General features: G+C 40.1%; 1 non-coding gene across 1 annotated transcript; it reads left to right on the top strand.

The window, feature by feature from the left end:
• Positions 1-840: 840 nt before the first annotated feature.
• LOC112793499 (small nucleolar RNA R71) lies at positions 841-948 on the top strand. Its single transcript, XR_003198185.1, has one exon. It is a non-coding gene; the product is annotated as a small nucleolar RNA R71 (small nucleolar RNA).
• The last annotated feature ends 5,969 nt before the right edge of the window (positions 949-6,917 follow it).

Below are 6,917 nucleotides of genomic sequence, written 5' to 3'. Positions count from 1 at the left end.
GCATTGGAATTTGCTTGGATAAGATCCCCACTTGTGCTCCAGCTTTGAGATTACTGCACCTTGATTCTTCAGATTCGATCTGTATTCTTCTTGGTTGGCATCTATCTTCCTTTCATCTTGTGCTTGTCTCTCCAAAAGGGTGGAAATAGCCCCTGTGTGCTGTGATGATAGCTGTGCTATTGCAGCCTCTACTCTCTTAAAGTTACCTCTGATCTTGCATGATTGTGAAGTTGAGGTTAATGTGTCTTGATGGTGGTGTGTTTGCTGGGTGGAAGGGTATGATGAGTGAGGTGGATTGTGGTAGGGTCTGTTGTTGTTTGATTGATGGTTGGGGTTGTGATTTTGGTATTGATTGGCTTGGTATGGCTTGTTATGATCTTGGTTGTGACCTTGTTGGTTCCCCCACCCAAAATTTAGGTGGTTCTTCCATCCTGGGTTGTATACCTTGGAGTTAGGGTCATATGGTAGTCGAGAAGGGTTGTCTACAAAGTTTGCTTGCTCACGTTCGACTTCTGGTGCATCTCCTTCTTGGGGTGGTGCTTGAGCTTGAACCACTGTAACTTAATTGTTCTCTATCTTCTTAGTCAAGGCTACTAATTGTGCTACAATTGCCTTATTTTGTGCCAACAAGGCATCTACAGAGTTAGGTTCCAGCATCCCCTTCTTCTGGCCCATTTCTGAAGCATAGATGTAATCATTCTCAGCTACAGTTTCAATGACATCTATGGCTTCCTCAATGGTCTTCTTCTTGTTGAGTGAACCCTCTGAAGAGTTGTCTATAACCTTCTTTGATTCATAGGTTAATCTTTCATAGAAAATGTGAAGCTGCACCCATTCATTAAACATTTCCTGTGGGTATTTTCTTGTTAGATCCTTGAACCTCTCCCAAGCCTCATAGAGTGTTTCACCATCTAGCTGTCTGAAGGTCTACACCTCAGCTCTTAGCCTGTTGATCCTCTGTGGAGGGTAAAATCTTGCTAGAAATTTGTTCACAATATCTTCCTATGTGGTTAGGCTCTCCTTGGGGAATGCTTCTAGCCACTTTGATGCCTTGTCTCTAAGTGAGAAAGGGAACAAGAGTAGCTTGTAGGTGTCAGGGTGTACCCCATTGGACTTTATAGTATCACATATCCTCAAGAATGTGTTGAGATGTTGATTTAGATCTTCTTGGGCACTTCATCCATATGAACAGTTATTCTGGACTAGTGTGATGAGTTGAGGTTTCAACTCAAAATTGTTAGCATGAATTGTTGGCTTGAGGATGCTGCTGCCACAGTTTCTTGGATTTGGGTTGATGTAGGAGCCTAAGACTCTCCTCTCTTGCCCAGCTTGATTGCCAGCACCTCCTCCAACATTGTTGTGCACTTCGTCATCCATAGTGGTTCTTAGATCTTCCACTTGCTCCTCTCCAACTATGCCTTTACCTCTAGCTTCCCTCCTTAATCAAAGGAAGGTCCTCTCAGGTTCACTATCAAAAGAGGATGAAGTTTCTCCCCTTCTACCTGTCATACATTCAACACACAGCAAAAAAAGGGCAAGTAAAATAATCACCTCAGTTAAGATTAGTGGTTAGCTTGATTGATGCAATTAATCAAACAGTTAGAAGAGTGGAAGTATAAACAATGAATAGCTAAAACGATCCCAAAAATAAGAGAAAGAAAAGCAGAGATTAGAAGGGAATTTAAAGATCACAAAAAAAGAAAAAGAAAAAGAACAAGGTAGAAGAAAATGCTTAATCTAGCTCTCCAATCAATTTAATCATTGTCAAATTCAAACAAATCCCCGGCAATAGTGCCATAAGACTTGATGAGTCTGGATTCACTCCCCTCCCAATAAAATTGATGAATTTGCTCCTTGGCAAGCGCACCAAAATTATCGTCAAGTAATAACCCACAGTGGAGTGGGATCATATCCACAGAGATTGGTAGATTTGAACAATTTTAATTAATTGGTGAATTAGTCAAGCTTAAACAGAATATGTTGTGAGTGCGGAATTATAAATGACAGAAACATAAATGGCGAAAGAATAAAGGAAAGCAATAAGGTGCAGAAATAGAAAATGCAAGAATGTAAAAGGTTGTGGGAATTTGCAGAATGTAAATGAAAGCTATAAAAGAATGGGAGAGATAAGAATGGGGAAATTAATTGAGATCAGGAGATATTGTCTCTTTGGATTAAATCTAGCTTATATCCTCTTCAATCATGCAACTCATTGACCTCTTGGCAATTATGATTGATTGAGCCCCAATCCCTTGGTGACTCAATCTCTTAGATCTTGATCAATAGCCAATTCCTTGGTCTAATTGCTTGGTCCCTGATTATACCACACATCCTTGTAGGTCCAGGTAGAGGGAGGATTATATATCACCATATCCAAACACCAAAACCCAGATCCTACTCAAGTGTAAGAAAGGATTTCTAGCATGGTTTCATGTTTCCTTTTCCAAGGTTCCCATGAAACCCATTTTGGATTCAACCTCTTTTCCAAGATGATTGAACACTAAGCATGAAGAACGAAATTCCTTCTAGCAAATCAAAGAGAAGATGAAGAGAAGAAGAAATTAACTATCATTAATCCATCAAGTACAATAGAGCTTCCTCTCTCAATGAGAGGGAATTTAGCTTCTCATAGCTCAGAAAGAAAGTACAATAGATGGAAGAGATAAATTGTAAAAAGTGAAAAACTAGAACTCCAGAATCCCCTACTGAGATAGTGATGACTAACTCCCTTTTTCTACTACTTCCAGGGGTATTTATACTACTCCTAGATCTAGAAATAAAGAAAAATACAAAAAAGTGAAAAGGAAAATTATAATTTGGAGGGAAAAGAAACTCAACAAACGTGATCTTCCAGCTGGCGTGTGATTGGCACTCCTCTGGTGTGTCACACTCCCTTTGTTTCAATCTTGGCGTGCCACGCTTCACCATTCAAGTGGCACGCCTTCGTCCATCACACCCCTGGCGTGCCACGCCTTCGACACCAAGTGGCACGCCCAGGCCTCTTCAAAGTCCTCAAGTAACTTGGCGTGCCTGATTATACCACGCATCATCATAGGTCCAGGTAGAGGGAGGATTATATGTCACCATATCCAAACACCAAAACCCAGATTTTACTCAAGTGTGAGAAGGGATTTCTAGCATGGTTTCATGTTTCCTTTTCCAAGGTTCCCATGAAACCCATTTTGCATTCAATCTCTTTTCCAAGTTAATTGATCACTAAGCATTAAAATCGAAATTCCTTCTAGAAAATCAAAAAGAAGATGAAGAGAAGAAGAAATTCACTATCATTAATCCATCAAGTACAATAGAGCTCCCTCTCTCAATGAGAGGGAATTTAGCTACTCATAACTTAGAGAGAAAGTACAAAAGATTGAAGAGATGAAGTGTGAAAAGTAAAAGTGAAATCAAAACTAAACTCTGTGACTTGCTACTTACCATTTTCCAATACTTCCAAGCGTATTTATACTACTCCTGGATCTAGAAAATAAAAGAAAATTACAAAAGTGAAAAGAAAATTACAATTTGGAGGGAAAAGAAACTTAACAAACGTGATTGATAAACCACTATTTTATGGTTTATATTGTGTATAATTATGTGGTTTTATCATGATCCTTACCCACTTATTCATTAATTTAGCATGCATTTATATGTCCTTCCTGGAATTATTACATGGTTGAAAACTGCTTCCTAGAGACTTTTTATTACGCATTTTAGTTCTCCTTTATCCCATTCGATGCCGTGATCTGTGTGTTGAGTATTTCAGGCTTTATAGGGCATGAATGAGTTGGAGATTGGAAGGGAAGCTAGCAAAAATGGAAGGAACACAAGAAATTAAGGAGACAATCAGCGAGAAGTGACGCGGCCGCATGGCTCACGCGTTCGCGCGGAAGAGGAGAAATCGCAGTGACGCGGCCACATGGCTCATGCGACCGCGCGGAGGCGTGGACGACGCAAATGCGTGGCACGAAAAAACACGAATGACTCGTCCGCATGGACGACGCGATCGCGTGACATGCGCGATCTGCATAATCTGCAGATTTCGCTGGGGGCGGTTTTGGGCCCTGTTTTGACCCAGTTCTTAGCCCAGAACAGCAGACTAGAGCCAGAGAACATGCAGAAACGAAGGACAACATTCATTCTACACAGTTTTGCGTTTTTAGATCTAGTTTTACTCCTCCTCTAGGTTTTCTCTCTACACAATTGGTACTCTTAGGATATTATTTTTCTATTGCTTTTGCATTGGGATATTGAGAAGAGTCATTACCTCATCAAGAATTCGTCATTCTAGTTCGTTTTCTTTACTTGGCTTTACTCTTCCATGTCCTTCGCTTTGTTAATTTTACCATTGGAATATTATTAGGATTTATTCAATATAAGGATTATTCTTATTTTAATTGGATTATTTTTAATTTCTATTTACAATGTCTTTCTTTAAATTCTTCTCATATGTTATGAATTTTGCATTCACAATGAGCGAGTAGTTCCCTAACTTGATGGGGAGTTGATTGAAAGGAATCAATTGAGTTGGAAGGCTTGAAAGAAAGGATTGTAATTGGGTTACTGTTGGATTGCCTTCTAGTCACTAACACCAATCCCTTTTAATTAAGTGGGTTGCAATTTGTGAACAGACGTAGCATTCCAACTTGTTTGACTTTTCTTTGCTTAGTAAAGGATAATAAAACAGAATAACTTTTAATTATCAATTAATCCTGAGAGTATTCCAACTGTAATAGGGATTCCAACTAGTCAACTCCCAGTCAAGGCTTTTATTTACATTGTTCAAATCCATCAATTTAAATTCCTGTTATTCAATTCAAACCTTTTTGAAAACATCTGATTAATAAAATAGCATACCTTTCTGCAACTCGTTGGGAGACGACCTGGGATTCATACTCCCAGTATTTAAAATTTGAATTTCTGTGACATATTTCTAAATTGATAAGTGGATTTCCGGTGAGTTAAGAACTATACTTGCAACGTACACATTTAGTCCTCCTTTACAAATCTCGACTAAGACTCATGCCAAGCAAGTTGAGATCGAGATGGGAAGGTCCATACAGAGTAGAGAAGGCTGAACCATACGGAGTTTATCACCTAAGCCACCCTTCACACTCTGAACTTATTAAAGTTAATGGACATCGTCTAAAGCTGTACCATGGAGAGAAGCTACAGAAAAATAAGGAACTTGAGATCTTCCTCTTGGAAGATCCCCACAGGCCAGAAGATTGAGCTACTGGAGCGTCCAACTTACGGACGTTAAAGCAAGGTGCTAGGTGGGAGACAACCCACATGGTATGATCGTTCTTTTCTTTCTATCTTTAGTTTTTCCTTGTCAATAAATCTTCTCTTTATTAGCACCTACATGCATCTGCATTCGCGTTTTATATATATATATATATATAAAAGAGCTACATGACCAATGGCAATAAAAAGCGTACAGAGAGTCACGCCAGAGCGTGGCTGGAGGCGTGCCAATGGCACAGATCATCCCACGCGACTGCGTCACTGACGCGTCCGCGTAACATGGGATTCCTAGCCTTCCACACGATCGCATGCCCCACGCGGCCGCGTGCCTTGGATTTCGACGTAAAAGGGTGCACAACCAATTATTGTGCTGGAGTGGTGCTAGATTGGTGCTGAACGCACAATTCTACCCACGCGACGCGTGCCCCACGCGACCGCGTCACATTCCTCTAAAAGCCCACTCACGCGATTGCATGCCCCACGCGATCGCGTCACCCCAATTTTGGCAAATTTATCAATTTGAATAGAGAGTTATGCCGCCGCGAGGCTGTACTTGCGCCAGAAGCACAATATAGGTCACGCGGCCGCGTCAACTACCTTACAGCGCAATCACGCGAATGCGTGCTCCACGTGGCCGCGTCGCTTGCACCGCACAGCTCCACCAAAACTGCCAAATTATCTTATCTTTCTCTCCTCCAAATCCTAATTTTTCTTTTCCCTCCTTATTTCTCCCTTCTCCCTTTTCCCTTCTATCCCACCCTTCACTCTCTCTTTCTCTCACCTCCATTAACAAGGTTTTCTTTTCTTCTTCCCTTTCTCCCTTTTTATCATTCTTCTTCTTTTAGATGTTCTTTTCTTTTCTTTTCTTTTTCTTTTCTTTATCATTATTTTCTTTCTTCTTATTTCCTTTTTACATGGTGCTAGCATATTTATTTGAGCCATCATTCCTCATTATTTGCTTGTGGATTATTGTAATTTGTTTGGCACTTATATCTTATTCTCAAAAAAGGATTGCTTGCATGTTTACTTTAATACTTTCTATGCCTTATTTACCATGCATTATATGTGTTTGTGAAAAGGCCCATATGGCATCATGCACTTTTCTACATTATCCTATTCTACTACTCCATGCATGTTTTTCACAAAAATTCCTTTACTATTTTATTAATCCAATTTAATTGCCAATACAAATTGTTAATTTGTTACGAAGTGATGCTTGATCTATGCTACTCATGCCCTTGCCGGCATGCCAATAATCATCTTGCGTCTACTTTCCTTTTTATGCACCTATCCTATTTCCTTTCTTGATCTTTTCACATGTTGTCTAGACCATGTGTTTCTTTCATTCATCTTCACCATGCACTGTTTATTACCCACTCCATCTCCTTCCTTGCTTTGTTTCTTTGGATCTAACTTACTTTCTCTTTCCTTTTTCAGAATGGCCACTAAGAAAGGCAAAGAGAAGGCTACCCCTAAACCAACAGCAAGGAAAGGAACGAAGAGAGCATTAGTGGCAGAACCTTCTTCAACTGCAGTCAAGCCCTCAACAAAGTGAATTAAAAGGATTATCCAGGTTGATAAAAAGGAACGAGCTTTCCCAGCCAAGGACACTGCACGATTCCCAAATCGCTATTGTGAGCAGATGTTTCCTATTCTGGCAGCTCGAAATTACA

This window comes from Arachis hypogaea, chromosome 3 (genome assembly GCF_003086295.3).
Source record: "Arachis hypogaea cultivar Tifrunner chromosome 3, arahy.Tifrunner.gnm2.J5K5, whole genome shotgun sequence".
NCBI classification, from domain to species: domain Eukaryota; kingdom Viridiplantae; phylum Streptophyta; class Magnoliopsida; order Fabales; family Fabaceae; genus Arachis; species Arachis hypogaea.
The sequence above is the reverse complement of the archived record's forward strand: the minus strand, read 5'-3'. Positions and strand labels throughout refer to the sequence as shown.